Source organism: Macaca nemestrina, chromosome 11 (assembly GCF_043159975.1).
Source record: "Macaca nemestrina isolate mMacNem1 chromosome 11, mMacNem.hap1, whole genome shotgun sequence".
Taxonomy (NCBI): Eukaryota; Metazoa; Chordata; class Mammalia; order Primates; family Cercopithecidae; genus Macaca; species Macaca nemestrina.
The window spans coordinates 22,144,496-22,162,002 of NC_092135.1; the positions used below are offsets into that span (position 1 = coordinate 22,144,496).

At 38.0% G+C, this 17,507-nt stretch overlaps 1 protein-coding gene across 2 annotated transcripts in view; it reads left to right on the plus strand.

Annotated features, from left to right (window-relative positions):
- LOC105492585 (thrombospondin type 1 domain containing 7B) overlaps positions 1-17,507 on the plus strand; it is a 900,526-nt gene that overhangs the window by 162,436 nt on the left and 720,583 nt on the right. The window lies entirely within an intron of this gene.

Sequence of the window (17,507 nt, forward strand, 5' to 3'; positions counted from 1 at the left end):
TCCTGTGTCACATAACTAGATGAAGATGACCTTTATGCAGTAGCAGAACTGGACATAAATGTTGAATTAGAAACATAACATTTTCATGACAGCTACAGAGAAGTGAGACAGATGAGCTTAATCACAGAGAAATTCTATTTGTTTTTATTGTAAGATTAACTCTTTAGGGTATGGAAGAAGGTGGTTGTTGGCCTGCAAAGGGCATGAAAATCAAGTTTATGGTTATGTGTGTTTTATGCCCTGCACTGTGAGGAAGACACAAAAGCACGTCTCTGCTCTCCAGTTCTTATAACCAAAATGGAGAAATGGCAGAACAAATAGGAAATAATCAATTATTATGTAATTGATTCCACATGAATGCTGTAAGAATTCAAGGAAGGAAGAGATCAGTATGAGTCGCATATAAAAATAGGACAAAATTGGAGCATTAGGCTATAATGAATTATAGAGTAGAACATTTTAAGCAGTAAAATTAGCACAATCAGAGGCCTAGAGGAGAATGACTGTGGCATGATCAGAGACTATTAAGTATCCCAGAATAATGGTTCATGAGGAGGAAATAGTAGCAGATAAAGTTGGCTGGGTAAGGGAGGGCCAGCCACTGAAGAAGCTTTAAGACTAAATGGCAGAGGTTTGAGCTCTACGACAGGCCATACAACACCATGATTGGTTCTTGAGTCTAGAAGTAATGTGAAAGGAGAGTGGTGGGAAGATGAATCTGAAAGTGGTACCCAGCTAGAAAATGACTGCCGGCATCTAGGCTGATGGATGTAGCTGAAGAATGAATAACGATTTGTGACTTTAGAGAGATGTTAGCGTATGTCAGCTCCAAAGAGTAAAGAGTCCAAGATGGTGACATGGTCTTTGTGTAAGCCAAGCTTTGTGTTTGCTCAGAGAGAAAAAATACCACAAATATTTTAAAGGATCAGTCTGAGCCAGGACTGAAGGGGTACAGGTCTCAGCTTAAGAGGACAGATAGGAAATGATCAATTATTATATAATTGATTATATATTTATAGTCAATATAACACAGGCCTAAGAGACCTGTGCCCCTTTAGTCCTAACTCAGGCTGGTTCAATATAGTATTACATTCCCCAGAGCAGGGTAATTTGTCTAATAATGACTATTTATCTCAGTCTGGGCCAATAATAGTGCTTTCCCAGAACTTTTTTTCCTGATTTTTCTGGTTAGAAAAAGCCATTTTTCTTCTAGTCATGAGGTCATAAATATATAAGACTGGGTATGCCTGCCACAATTGTTACAACCTCATGGGACTGCAAGCCTGAGAGAATGAAGCCCCAAAATAGAAGGTTGTAAAGATCAGATCAATGACAAGTAAGTCAGAGGGAAATATGTGTATACATGTGTGTATGTGCATCTACATATACATGCACACATACCTGCACGTGTTAGTATAGCCCTAGAATGCAAACCTTACTAGCTGAATTTTACAGATGAGGAAATTATTGCTCAGGGAATATAGTAATCAGGTCAAGGTTAAATCGCTACTTACAAGGTGGATTAAGAATCAAAGTTTAAGTTTGTTTGGTTCCAAACCAGTGCTCTTTGCTCTTCATGAGACTGCCTCTTGTCACGGTGATGGTGGGAGGGTCATGCTCCATGTTTGGGCTAATGCTAATTATATTAATTGTGTTTTCCTGATCTTTCCCTCATGCTGGGAGGGTATATTCTCAGCAAACACAGCCGCTGTTGGTCTGCTTGGTGCTGTGGGAAGTTGACTTTTTGCTCCCCATGTCCCTGTGATTCTCAGTTGTATAAAATATGCAGAGCTTTACCTCCTAATAGATGTCATGAAAAATGTTTAGTCAAACACTAGCCAATAAAGATCCATATAATCCATGTTAATAGTCCATGATATATTCCACATTAACAATGAAAATAGTAGACTGTATTGTGCAAACCAAGAGGCCGTAGAAGTAAACCAGGACTAGCTTTTAATGTATAATACTTATAGTATATCGACACATTTAGTTTAAAGGTTTTAATAGATGGGGTAAACAATTTTAGATATTTCAAATAACATTTTAGGTATTTTGCAAATCATTTAATGTAGAAAGTAATAGTTCTGATATTATTTAAATTATCTTTAGTGCAGATTTACCGGACCTAACATTTAAAAAATTATATTCAATATAGATAGGACTGGTTCTGATATTTATTTCAATTACATTGGTGGCTTTCCTTTTTCTTGATGTTATTGTATCTTTCTTTAAGTCTCTTTGGTATAATTTTCCAAAGTCTTGTTTCTCAAGGTAACACACTAATTGTTGATAATTTACCTGAAATTGAACTCTAAACTCAACAGTCAATTTTTAGCTCATTGCAGAAATTGAAGAGAGATAGAAAGAGGAAAGGTAAGAAGTAGAAAATTATTTTCGTAAAGAAATTTACTAAACATTGAAAGAGATATAAAAGAATGGAGAAAGGATAGATGTGCAAACTAATCTGAAAATTAACCCCTGAGTTGAAATTATTTGAGTCACAGCAGGAAGGTGTGGAAACAGTGAAAATACAGTTAACCCTTGAACTCTGCGGGGGTTTGGGGCACTGGCCCCTACGAAGTCGAAAATCTGCTTCACCTTTTGACTCTTTTGAAACTTAACTAATAGCCTACGGTTGACAGGAAGCTCTACCGATAACGTAAACAGTTGATTAACCTATGTTGTATATTATATGTATTATATACCATATTCTTACAATTAAGTAAGCTAGAGAAAAGAAAACATTGTTGAGAAAATCACAAGGAAGAGAAAACATATTGGCTATATATTAAGTGGAAGTGGATCATCTTAAAGGTCTTCATCCTCATCCTCTTCACATTAAGTAGGCTGAGGAGGAGGAAGAGGAGGGGCCGGCCTTGCTGTCTCAGGGGTGGCAGACAAAGAAGAAAATCCACATGTAAGCAGACCTGTGCAGTTAAACCTGTGGTGTTCAAGGGTCAGCTGTTCAGTGTGAATTTGTAGAGTTGGGGGAGAAATCAGGTGGTAAGGAAGGATGAAAGGGTCTCAGTAGCTTCCCTTTCAGGCCACCAGGAGGAGGTAATGTTTCAGAAAAGCTTGGAAGGCACCAGAGGCAGTAGGGTCCACTTGGTGCCAGATAAAAGCGTGAGTGGCTTTCACAGTGGTTAAAAGAAAGGCGATATTTGTAAATCCAGCTTCTGTTACTGGAGGAATGTCTTAATATCAGACTTGATTCAGGGAGTGATTTCTGCATTTATAGATTATCTATTTTGCCCTCCCTCCCTCCTTTGCTTCCTTCCCCCCTTCCTTCCCCTCTTCCTTTCCTCCTTCCTTCATCCCTTCCTTCCTTCCCCCTCCCCTCTCCTCTCCTCCTCTCCCCTCCCCTTCCCTTCCCTCCCAGTTCAACATTCACCATTTCATTCTTCTGTAATACATTTTCAAGTTATTTGGACTTGTAAAATAAAAGTTAGCTTCAGCTCTGTTATGATTACTATCTAGTGACTGTCAGAAAATTCTTAGTTTGGCCAGGCACGGTGGCTCACGCCTGTAATCCTAGCACTTTGGGAGGCCGAGGTGGGCAGATCACCTGACATCAGGAGTTCAAGAGCAACCTGGCCAACATGGTGAAACCCTGCCTCTACTAAAAGAGAATACAAAAATTAGCTGGGTGTGGTATCTGGCATCTGTAGTCCCAGCTACTCAGGAGCCTGAGGCAGGAGAATGGCTTGAACCCAGGAGGTGGAGGTTGCAGTGAGCTGAAATCACACCACTGAATTCCAACCTGGGTGACAGAGCGAGACTCTGTCTCAAAAACAAAAAAAAACAACAACAAGAAAAGAAAATTCTTAGTTTGTGAAGAGACTCCAACTGGATATTTTATTATTGATAGATTTTAATTGCATCACTATCTTTTTAATAATCAGTCTTTCTCCTTTTCTTTCCCTTTCTCTCTGCTCCCTGTCCCGCTGTCCTTCAGCATTATTGCAGATATTAAGTCTACTATATTCTCTTTTCATAATCTAATGCTTAATTGTATTAATCTAATTGCTACTGAATCTAACTGAAAATTTTATTCAGTTCCTAATGTATTCTACTGACCCAGAGTGGCAGATTACTAAGAAATAAGTGTAAAACCACATAGGTCCTCCAAATTCATAGCTATTTAGGTTGTGCTATTAACTGAGGTTCCCAAGCTAAAAGTGTTTTATCTCTCTTTGGAGATATATCAATTGAGAAATTCAGACAGTTTGTCAGGCAGCCTTTCTCTACAAGCCTCATTCACACAAAAAGGCATTAGTCTAATTTTATTAGGGGCTATTAAATCCACAAATTAGCATACAAAGTTAGAAAAATCAATATCTTATTAGTTTCAAAACCTTTTATCTAACTCCTCTTGAGTTTTTTTTTTCAGAAACTTTTTATAGTAAATGACATGAAAATTGATTTAAAGCTTTCCAAAAATCGGTAATCAATAATTGTTTTCTAGTCACAGAAATTCATTAACTTCTATACTTATTGCATTGCCACCTATTTTTATTGAACTATTTTCTAATCACATTATTTTTGGCTGGAAACACGTTAGCTATAAAAAGTCATGAAATGAGAAACATAACAATATAAAGACTTTGTTTAGGTGTGGTAGTTAATGGATTGTGCAGAACAGTGGAACACTCATTTCCAGTAAAAATAAATTTATGTCTTTCATTGTTTTACACTTAAACATGGATAACTTCACTGCTTTATCATTATGTAAACAAAGTATTGGCAAATGAATTCGTAAAACTGCAGAAGTTATATATGTTTTGTTTAGCAAGATATAAGAAGCTCAGTATCTTCCGTAGATGAAGATAGACAACAGTCATGTATGCACTAGGGAAAAATTATTATGAAGATAGACAAAAATAATATATGCATTAGGGAAACTTCATTACAAATAAAAAGAAATTATTGGCCATTATCAACTTTAGAAAGTAAGTGTAGTGTAGCAACAATAGATTAGGCATACTCGAGTCATTTTAGAATTTTAGCATATAATTCACCTTTTCTTCTGAGTGCATTTAAAACTTTAATTATTTTGACCTATCTTAAAATTTCTACCAGTTTATTTTATAAAAGTGCTAAATCACTTGTATTAAGATTTTTATCTCATAAATCATTCAAGAATTTCAGTGAATAGATTAATAGTAATTTATAATTCATTATTTGTGGAGAATTTAAGAAACTTTTGAAGTTAAGGTGAATGTAAAAGATACTTACGTTCTTCCAAGGCAAAACTGTGATATTTATGAGGAATATGATTATGAGAATAGGATCATGGATTGAAAGGCAATTAGAGGTTCATATTCAGACTTAATAGCATCCAAACACTTTCAAGAAATGATTCAGATATAAAACTACCTTTTTTTCTGTGTTCTAACTTCATTTAATATTTGTATTTATGCAGAATTCTACATTTTCTCTCTTTTGAGCCTTTGTTATTGGCATTTGAGTCAGATAGACCCTTTTGAACATTAACTTTACTACCTCCCAGTGGTGGTGAAAATTACTACACTTTTCTGAGCCTCAGTTTTTTCATCTACATGATGGGGTCATTAAACCTTCATCATGGTATTGTGGTGAGGATTCAATGAGGAGACTACAGAAAGTGTTTAGCACTTGCCAATAACAGTATTATTATTTGTCATTTTTATTCTCCATAATGTAGGGAATAAAACTGGATGGAAAATTTGAATATGTTTTGAGATTCACCAATCACTAGCTACTTTAAGCCATTGATGTACCAACACAATGGATGAGTTTAGGGGCAAATATTTTTAACTTGATGAAACAAATACATGGATTAAAAAAACATTAGTATATTGAGATTCAGATGGTGAACCCAGTGTCATTTCTCCATGAAGATACCGTATGTGACTAGTATAATTTACTGTTCACAAAGCCATGAGGACTGCTGACAAAGTCTGTCATACTCTGGGGGTTGGTGAGAACCTGGGGAAAGAGAAGAAAAGAGTGTGCTTTGTGAAGTGGGGACAGTCAGGACAATTATGGCCAGGTATGCTTGGGCATATGCCAAGTTGTTTATTACATTCTATAATAATTATATATTCTATTATATAATTACATATAATATAATTATAACATGTAATATATAATCTTATGTAATTATAATATTGTAAAATTTTCTAGAGAATATTCTAAATATATTATCTATATATTCTAAATTTACAAATATATTTCTATATTATATATAGAAATATACATAGTTGAGGCCCTCCTGTTTTTTTAACAGCTTTATTGATATAAAATTCATATAAAATTTACCCATTTAATACAAATCAAAATCACAGTGCAATACCACCTTACTCCCACAAAGGTGGCCATAAACAAAAAATCAAAAAATAATAGATGTTGGCGTGGATGTGGTGAAAAGTGAACATTTCTACATTACCAGTGGGAATATAAACTAGCACAACCACTATGGAAAACGGTGTGGAGATTCCTTAAATAACTAAAAGTAGAACTACCATTTGATCCAGCAGTCTCACTACTGGGTACCCATCCAGAGGAAAATAAGTCATTATACGGAAAAGATAATTGCACACGCATGTTTATAGCAGCACAATTCACAATTGCAAAAATGTGGAACCAACCCAAATGCCCATCAATCAATGACTGGATAAAGAAACTGTGGTATATATGTATGATGGAATCCTACTCAGCCATAAAAAGGAATGAATTACTGGCATTTGCCACAACCTGGATAGGATTGGAGACTATTATTCTAAGAGAATTAACTCAGGAATGGAAAACCAAACATTGTATGTTCTCACTCATAAGTGGGAACTAAGCTATGAGGATGCAAAGGAATAAAAATGACACAATGGACTTTGGGGACTCAGGAGAAAGGGTGGGAAGAGGGTGAGGGATAAAAGACTACAAATAGGGTACAGTGTATACTGCATGGATGATGGATGCACCAAAAATCTTACAAATCACCACTAAAGAGCTTACTCACGTTACCAAATACCACCTGTTCCTTAAAAGCCTATGAAAATAATATTTTTAAAAAAAATGATAATATTTTTCCTTTCCCTCCACTACATCTTCCAAAATGCCAATAGACATACCTTCCTAAAACTGAAATCTCACCAAACCGTCATGTCTCTTCCCCTTTTTAATAACTGAATGTAAAAATAAAAAAGATATAGTGATAAAAAATTTTACTCATTTAAAATGTTCAGTACAATGGTTTTTGTAAAATTGACAAAGTTGTGCAACCATATTCCGAACTGAGGATTTTCAGCACCCTAGTAAGAAACCTCATTTATTAACACTCTCCCCATTCTCCTGCACCCCCAGCCATAGGCAACCCACATATCGACTTTCGATATCCTCCTTCAGTTGTGAGCCTTACTCTTGTATTTACTCAGATTGGAATTCCTATTCTAGCCACTCTGGTTTACTCAAGATCTCTGGTACTTTGGTTTCTGCTTGGTCATCTCTGCATTTTTTGCCATATCACCACCTTCCCTCACCTCTTACTTGCTAACTATGCCCCACCCCTCGTTCTACCTAGACAGTTCTCATCAATCTGCTATTAAACCCCATCTTTTATGTAAAACCTTTGCCGACATCTCGAGGTGAATTGGTGTGTCTTCTCTGAACTTGGATTGTGCGAGTTGACAGGCATACTTTATGCTGCCCCGAGTCAAGCCTTCTACTGTTTTAAATGGAAATGTTATTAATTATTCATGCATTGATATTATTCTTCAGATTAATTTCAGGATGCTTGACCAACACGTATCCTGCAGAGTATTTAGTGGTGCCTTGTATAGAGTTACTATTTAATAAAATATTACTTGTTGATTTTTATCACAAAGCATTAATATTAACTGTTATTCCTCTTCACTTATCTGCTTCATACAATTGCCTGAATTTGGCTGGAAGTCATCTTCACTTTCTTGTAATGGAAGAGATCTGCTTCTTAGATGTAGTGTGGGTACTTTGTGTTCAGAAAAAGCTACATCTTCCTTTGCAGTTGAAGAGATCTTGAATGGAATTGTTGAAGAAATAGTTGAGTAGAGCAGTTGCTTGATTTTGTCATTGAGTAAATAAAATACTTGTCATTATCAAGCATATAGTCTTAGGTAGGTTCGTCCTACATGAGTAGGGCTTGTATTGAGACACGCTCTGCTTCAATCCTATTTTTGTACAGGTTCACTTAGGATAAAGGAAAAATAAGCACACTTTAAGAGGTGAAAGAAGTCCAACAAAGAGTGTGAGGTGCAGGAAGTGGGTGAGAAGTCCAACTCACTTGACTTGGACTGTGCTTTGGAATTTGCATCTTTACTGACACTGAGATGGGTACTGATGTGGTGGTTTGTAGCACCTGGACAAACAGTCCTTAGAGAAAACAAAGTACCCATCCTTTCTAAACAGCTGATTGTGAGATTTTAAGGGGAGTCAGGTATGAAAGGGCGGAAAATGAGCCTTGGTCACTGAACAGCTGAGAATGCTAAGGCAGTAGGGGAAAAGGAATGGAAAGAGGTAGAACCCAGAGACTGAGGAGCTGAAGATAAACAATGAAATTTAGTTTATCTTGCAGTGGGGAAGGGTGATCAAGCATATTTTTTTTCGTGCTTTGAAAACACTAAAATCTTAACAGTGAGTCATTTCTGTTTCCCATTTCTCCCCAAATATAACATTTTTATTTATTTCCCTATAGACTGTGTATATTTTTTCATTTGCATGGCTTTTATTCAGATGCTTGTAGTACATAGTATCTGAAAAAAACCAAAAACATTCTTTTCCTTTAGTTTGGAGCCAAAGATAATGTAATGTTCTCTGCTTTTGCCGCAGCACAGATTAGACTTTGTATTGAGGCACATTTTCCCTTTTTGTGCCACAGTACATCACTGGGAAGGTTGCGTTTGATGCTGTAATGTGTGGACAGAGCTTTTGAAAGGAAAAATAAGATGAGGACCCAATGGATGATGCCCCCATTGTGTCCAAGTCTGTAATAGAGTAATTTGATGAATAAACCAATCTGACTTAGTGTGGTGTCACAGAGGCGACTGCCAAAATAGGATATTTATTCTCCAGTAGGCGCTAATCACTGCAGAATTAATGGAAAAAAAGGAAAAGAATGCAACCCACACTGCTATAGAAATTAAGACATATCTGTGTGACTTGAAAACAGTAATGGGAAGGATCTTACATGACTCCTTTGCTGTTCGTTGAGTCTCTATTGTCCATTAGCCTACCTGGCCATGCAAAACAAGATTTCATGGCATCTTTCCTAAATATCTTTTTTTCAAGCGATTTTATTAAGAATGACTTTGCTACTAAAAATACAAAAATACTTAGCCGGGCGAGGTGGCAGGCGCCTGTAGTCCCAGCTACTCGGGAGGCTGAGGCAGGAGAATGGCGTAAACCCGGGAGGCGGAGCTTGCAGTGAGCTGAGATCCGGCCACTGCACTCCAGCCTGGGTGACAGAGCGAGACTCCGCCTCAAAAAAAAAAAAAAAAAAAAAAAAAAAAAAAAAAAAAAAAAAGAATGACTTTGCCATCCATTTGGTTGGCTGCAGCACTTGCCTGTTTTCTGCATTCCTCTAGCTGGCCTTGACTTGCTTCACGGACTCATTCCTCGAGTGTAGCCAATCATCATGTGAATTTCTTCAAAGCACCATTGTACTCCTATTGCTGCCACCCACCACCCTAGCAACAACCTCCTAATTATTCTCTGCTCTCTTGATGTATCCTTCTCCAGTCAATGGGAGATACTGGATTAACCATCCCCAAAACACACGTGCTAACATGTTTCATGCTACTGGAATTTAACTTTTTTTCTCCATTACCTGTAGTAAATAGTTCCTTTCACTTTTACGTAACATACAGGCATGTACAAGTTTATCACCTTATGCCCCATGATTTTATAGTAGAATTCCTGTCAGGTTGGATCTTTCCTTTCACCAGGCATACGCTGTGTGGACTTCCAATCAGGAACTATCCCCTGAGCCTCAGCTCTTTCCTGTCTCCTCCAAGAAGCCTTCTTTTCTCTCTGACCAATGGCAGTAGATTTTGCTCTTTTCTGAACCATGGTAGGCACATTTTTCCTCTATTATAACCCTTAATAAGTGTTGTTGTATAGGCATCTTACCTGTAAACATGTTGTTCTCTTCTCTGTTTCACAGGCACAAATTATACCCTTAACTCTGTCATCTGTCTTGCCAGTGTGCACCGTCTATCACTGGAAATCTCTAGGCAAGAAAGGTTTGATTATTTAGCACATCCTCAACCTCCCTACTACCACTCCCGCAAACACCACCACCAGGACCATCTCATCTCACCACCTGGACCTGGTACCAGGACCAGGTACCATTTCATTCTCAAGTACCCAGTGGTGACACAGAGCTTTCATTCTGTGTACAGAGTGCAGCACTTTTTAACATGTGTAATCACTATCCTAGCCAGTAAGTCCTTCCTTCTGTATGATAAATAGGGTCTGTGAAACTAACTCCCAACTAAGTTTGGTTTTTTATCTTTTTTTTAAAATTTGTATAATGGTGAAGACTGAGCTTTTAGTGTAACCATCACCCGAACAGTACACATTGTACCCATTAAATAATTTCTCATCCCTCACCCCTCAACCTACCCTCCAACCCTTCCTAATCTCCAGTGTCTATTATTCCTCACCCCAAGCCTGTGTGTACGCATTATTTAGCTCCTACTTATAAGTGAGAACATGTGGTATTTGACTTTCTAATTCTGAGTTGTTTCACTTAAGATAATGGCCTCCACTTCCAACCATGTTGCTACAAAAGACACAATTTCATTCTTTTTTATGGCTGAATAGTATTCCAATGTATATGTATACCACATTTTAAAAATCCCATCATCTGTTGATGGACGCTAAGCTCTTTTTTTGACAAAGTCTTAATATTTTATCAAACATTAAGTCTTAAGTTTGATAAATTTTTTTTTCCAATCCTCCCACCTCAGCCTCCTGAGTTGCTGGGACTACAGATGTGCACAACCACACCTGGCTAATTTTTGTATTTTCAGTAGAGACAGGGTTTCACAATGTTGCCCAGGCTAGGTTTCAACTCTTGAGCTCAAGTGATCCACCCACCTTGGCCTCCCGAAGTGCTGGGATTCCAGGAGTGAGCCACTGTGTCTGGCCGAGATATACATACATACATATATGTATGTACATATATACATATATGTATATATAATTTTTCTTATTCCCATTCTTAGGAGGAAAATATTATTTCACTATTAACTATTTTGTTAAGGGTCATTTTTTTGTAGGTGTTCTTTACCAAATTGAGAAAATTTCCTTCTATTCCTAGTTTTTTTTTTTTTATCCTTTAAGTTCTAGGGTACATGTGCACACTGTGCAGGCTTGTTAAATAGGTATATATGTGCCATGTTGGTTTGTTGCACACATTAACTCGTCATTTACATTGGGTATTTCTCCTAATGCTATCTTTCCCCCAGGCCCCTACCCCACGACAGGCCCCATGACAGGTGTGTGATGTTCCCCTTCCTGTGTTCTCATTGTTCAATTCCCACCTATGAGTGAGAACATGTGGTATTTGGTTTTCTGTCCTTGAGATAGTTTGCTCAGAATGATGGTTTCCAGCTTCATCCATGTCCCTGCAAAGGACATGAACTCATCCTTTTTTATGGCTGCATGGTATTCCATGGTGTCTATGTGCCACATTTTCTTAATCCAGTCTATCACTAATGGACATTTGGGTTGGTTCCAAGTCTTTGCTATTGTGAATGGTGCTATAATAAACATATGTGTGCATGTTTCTTTGTAGTAGCATGATTTATAATCCTTTGGGTATATACCCAGTAATGGGATCACTGGGTCAAATGGTATTTCTAGTTCTAGATCCTTGAGGAATTGCCACACTGTCTTCCACAGTGGTTGAACTAATTTACGCTCCCACCAACAGTGTAAAAGCATTCCTGTTTCTGCACATTCTCTCCAGCATCTGTTGTTTCCTGACTTTTTAATGGTCACCATTCTAACTGGTGTGAGATGGTATCTCATTGTGATTTTGATTTGCATTTCTCTGATGACCAGTGATGATGAGCATTTTTTCATGTGTCTGTTGGCTGCATAAATGTCTTCTTTCGAGAAGTATCTGTCCATATCCTTTGCCCACTTTTTGATATTTTTTCTTGAAAATTTGTTTAAGTTCTTTGTAGATTCTAGATATTAGCCCTTTGTCAAATGGATAGATTGCAAAAATTTTCTCCCATTCTATAGGTTGCCTGTTCACTCTAATGGTAGTTTCTTTTGCTGTGCAGAAACTTGTTGATTTAATTAGATCCCATTTGTCTATTTTAGCTTCTGTTGCCATTGCTTTTGGTGTTTTAGTCATGAGGTCCTTGCCCATGCCTATGGCCTGAGTGGTATTGCCTAGGTTTTTTTCTAGGGTTTTTATGGTTTTAAGTCTAACATTTAAGTCTTTAATCCATTTTGAATTAATTTTTGTATAAAGTGTAAGGAATGAATTCAGTTTCAGCTTTCTACATATAGTTAGCCAGTTTTCCCAGCACCATTTATTAAATAGGGAATCCTTTTCCCATTTCTTGTTTTGGTCAGGTTTGTCAAAGATCAGATGGCTGTAGATGTGTGGTGTTATTTCTGAGGTCTCTGTTCTGTTCCATTGGTCTATATCTCTGTTCTGGTACCAGTACCATGCTGTTTTGGTTACTGTAGCCTTGTAGTGTAGTTTGAAGTCAGGTAGTATGATGCCTCCAGCTTTGTTATTTTTGCTTATGATTGTCTTGGCAATGTGGGCTCTTTTTTGCTTCCATATGAACTTTAAAGTAGTTTTCCCAATTCTGTGAAGAAAGTCATTGGTAGCTTGATGGGGATGGCATTGAATCTATAAATTACCTTGGGCAGTATGGCCATTTTCATTATATTGATTCTTCCTATCCATGAGCATGGAACGTTCTTCCATTTGTTTGTGTCCTCTTTTATTTCATTGAGCAGTGGTTTGTAGTTCTCCTTGAAGAGGTCCTTCACATCCCTTGTAAGTTGAATTCCTAGGTATTTTATTCTGTTTGTAGCAATTGTGAATGGGAGTTCCTCATGATTTGGCTCTCGGTTTGTCTGTTAATGGTGTATAGGAATGCTTGTGATTTTTGCACATTGATTTTGTATCCTGAGACTTTGCTGAAGTTGCTTATCAGCTTAAGGAGATTTGGGGCTATGATGATGGGGTTTTGTAAATACACAATCATGTCATCTGTAAACAGGGGCAGTTAGTTTTCCTCTTTTCCTAATTGAATACGCTTTATTTCTTTCTTCTGCCTTATTGTCCTGGCCAGAACTTCCAATACTATGTTGAATAGGAGTGGTGAGAGAGGGCATCCCTGTCTTGTGCCAGATTTCAAAGGGAATGATGCTTCCAGTTTTTGCACATTCAGTATGATATTGGCTGTGGGTTTGTCATAAACAGCTTTTATTATTTTGAGATACGTCCCATCTATATCTAGTTTATTTAGAGTTTTTAGCATGAAGGGCTGTTGAATTTTGTTGAAGGCCTTTTCTACATCTACTGAGATAATCGTGTGGTTTTTGTCATTGGTTCTGTTTATGTGATGGATTACGTTTATTGATTTCTGTATGTTGAACCAGCCTTGCATCCCAGGGATGAAGCTGACCTGATTGTGGTGGATAAGGTTTTTGATGTGCTGCTGGGTTCAGTTTGCCAGTATTTTATTGAGGATTTTCACATCGCTGTTCATCGGCGATATTGGTCTAAAATTATCTTGTTTTGTTTTGTCTCTGCCAGGTTTTTGTATCAGGATGATGGCTGACCTCAAAAATGAGTTAGGGAGGATTCCCTCTTTTTCTATTGATTAGAATAGTTTCAGAAGGAATGATACCAGCTCCTCTTTGTACCTCTGGTAGAATTTGGCTGTGAATCCATCTGTTCCTGGACTTTTTTTTGTTGGTAGGCTATTAATTATTGCTTTAATTTCAGAACCTGTTATTGGCTATTCAGAGATTCCACTTCTTCCTGGTTTAATCTTGGGAGGGTATATGTGTCCAGGAATTTATGCATTTCTTCTGCATTTTCTAGTTTATTTGCATAGAGGTGTTTATAGTATTCTCTGATCATAGTTTGTATTTCTGTGGGATAGGTGGTGATATCCCCTTTATCATTCTTTATTGCTTCTCTTTGATTCTTCTCTCTTTTCTTCTTTATTAGTCTTGCACTTGGTCTCTCAATTTCGCTGATCTTTTCAAAAAATCAGCTCCTGGATTCATTGATTTTTTTGAAGGGTTTTTGTGTTTCTATCTCCTTCAGTTCTGCTCTAATCTTAGTTTTTTCTTACTTTCTGCTAGCTTTATTTCATTAATTTGATCTTCAATCACTGATACCCTTTCTTTCACTTGATTGAATTGGCTACTGAAGCTTGTGCATGTATCTTGTAGTTCTCATGCCATGGTTTTCAGCTCCATCAGGTCATTTAAGGTCTTCTCTACACTGGTTATTCTAGTTAGCCATTTGTCTAATCTTTTTTCAAGGTTTTTAGCTTCCTTGCAGTGGATTCAAACATCCTCCTTTAGTTCAGAGAAGTTTATTACTGATCTTCTAAAGTCTACATCTGTCAACTAGTCAAGGTCATTCTCCATCCAGCTTTGTTCCGTTGCTGGTGAGGGGCTGCATTCCTTTGGAGGAGAAGGGGCGCTCTGTTTTTTAGAATTTTCATCTTTTCTGCTCTGGTTTCTTCCCTTCTTTGTGGTTTTATCTACCTTTGGTCTTTGATGTTGGTGACCTACAGATGGGGTTTTGGTGTGAAAGTCCTTTTTGTTGATGTTGATACTATTCCTTTCTGTTTGTTAGTTTTCCTTCTAACAGGTCCCTCAGCTGCAGGTCTGTTGGAGTTTGCTGGAGGTCCACTCCAGACCCCGTTTGCCTGGGTATCACCAGCGGAGGCTGCCAAACTACAAATATTGCAGAATAGTAAATATTGCTGCCTGATCCTTCCTCTGGAAGCTTCATCCCAGAGGGGCTCCTGTCTGTATGAGGTGTCAGTCGGCCCCTACTGAGAGATGTCTTCCAGTTAGGCTACACAGGGGTCAGGGACCCGCTTGAGGAGGCAGTCTGTCCATTCTCCGAGCTCAAACACTGTCCTGGGAGAACCACTGCTCTCTTCAGAGCTGTCAGACAGGGGCATTTAAGTCTGCAGAAGTTTCTGCTGCCTTTTGTTCAGCTATGCCCTGCCCCTACAGGTGGAGTCTATAGAGGGAGCAAGCCTTGTTGTGCTGTGGTAGGCTCTGCCCAGTTTGAGCTTCCTGGCCACTTTGTTTATCTACTCAAGCCTCAGCAGTGGTGGACACCCCTCCCCATGCTGGGCTGCTGCCTCGCAGGTTAATCTCAGTCTACTGTGCTAGCAATGAGCAAGGCTCCGTGAGCGTGGGACTCTCCGAGCCTTGCATGGGATATAATCTCCTGATGTGCTATTTGCTAAGATGCTTGGAAAAGTGCAGTATTTGAGCAGGAGTGTCCCGTTTTTTCAGGTACTGTCTGTCATGGCTTCTCTTGGCTAGGACAGGGAAATCCCCTGACCCCTTGTACTTCCCAGGTGAGATGATGCCCTGTCGTGCTTTGGCTTACCCTCCATTGGCTGTACCCACTGTCCAACAGGTCCCAATGAGATGAATTAGGTCCCTCAGTTGGAAATGCAGAAATCACCCATCTTCTGCGTCAGTCACGCTGGGAGCTGCAGACCAGAGCTGTTCCTATTTGGCCATCTTGGAATGGTGACCCTTGATAAAATCTTAATGTGATTGTATGTCGCTAAGAGAAGGTCTTTCTTCTACCAGGGAAGGATTTGAAGCTTAGTTGCTCCCCGTTTATTCTTGTGTTTTCGCTATTCCACATTGAAAAGCAAAAAGGAAGAGATGAGAGGTGGAATGGTAATAATAGGCAGTTTGAAGTATTTGGTTAATTGAGATGTTTTAATAATTATTAAGATTATTTTTCTACTTAAGCATATAGTTTAAGGAATTACATTTCAAATAATTGTCCTAAATTGTCAGAGTGCTTTCATGAATTATGTTACCTTTAATAACAACATAAAAATCTGTCAAATGCCAGTCAGGGGTTGAGTTACCATTTAAGTTACTGTGTTATCCATATGATTCCCTGGAGGAAAGATAGCTTAAATCTGAACATTTCTGGTGATAGATGACCCTGACCAGAGATTATTCTATTTGAAGATTATTTTGGTTTATCTCTCTCTTCCTCTGTCTTGCCCCTGGTCACTTCCCTGCAAAAAAGTTCTACGATCTGCCACAGGTGATGGCACATGGGAGGATAAATCCTACATTGGTTTTTGATTCTAAGGTGCTTATAAAGTAGGTATCAGATTAATTCCTTTAGATTATGTAGGATTTCCATAGATTATGTTTACATGTTTTTTGCCTCTGCATTTAATGATCGATGCATGTTTCTCTGGTCTCTATAGATCTGGAAACTTAACACTTCAATGTGGATCATTCCAAGTATGTCTCTCCCTGCCAGGTCCAACTTGCAGGGAAGTGTCTGCTGGTCAACTGCCTGGAGGTGTCCTGCAGACACTAAACATTGACAAGTCTACCATGGCTGTCACCTTTACTCACGCCTGATGACCCATCAGTGATGGCACCATCAGCTCTCTGAGTTTACATGACTATCTTCATCTTCCTTGTAAACTAAGCCTTATCACTTAACAGGTTTTGTTCTTTCTCTCTCCATAACTGTATGCATGTTTTTTTTAAATGACTAAACCTAGCCTGGAGTGGGTGATAGATTGTTGACTGAATGCATGAAAACCATCATTACTGCCTACTTGTCACACATTGACTTTGTTGAAAATTTAAGTTGCACATGCCATGCCCCTGCTCACAAACCTTCAGTGACTCCTGTTGTCTATGGAAAAATTGAAATTCTTTGACCTGTCAGGCAAGGCCCTTATAATTTAGAACTGACTTAATGCAGTATTCTTATGTCCTTTTACTCTCCTAGTATACAAACTTGACTCTTATGGTTGACTGAATGGCACCCCGTCCCCTATACCTTTCTCTTTTTTCATGCCTCGTATATATCATATAAAAGAATACACACACAAACACACATATACACACACACGCACACACCCCTCTTTAAAAATTGGGAGAAATTCAGGTGTGGGAAAGATTATTTCCTGCTGGCTGGCATCTGGGAAGTTTACTAATGATATTCGCGTATGATATGTATAAGAATGTATATTTATATACATATGTAAGATATGTGTATATATACTTACATGCATATGTGTATAATAAAAGCATTTGAAAAATAGCTAAAATTAATTGAGCACTTACTCTATGTCATGCACAGTGCTAAAAATTTTACAGACATTTTTCTCATTTAATTCTCACCACAATTCTAAAATATAAGCAACATGTAGGTCATGTCTTATGTGAGAGATATATTCCTGATCTATGGAGAAAAGATGCAG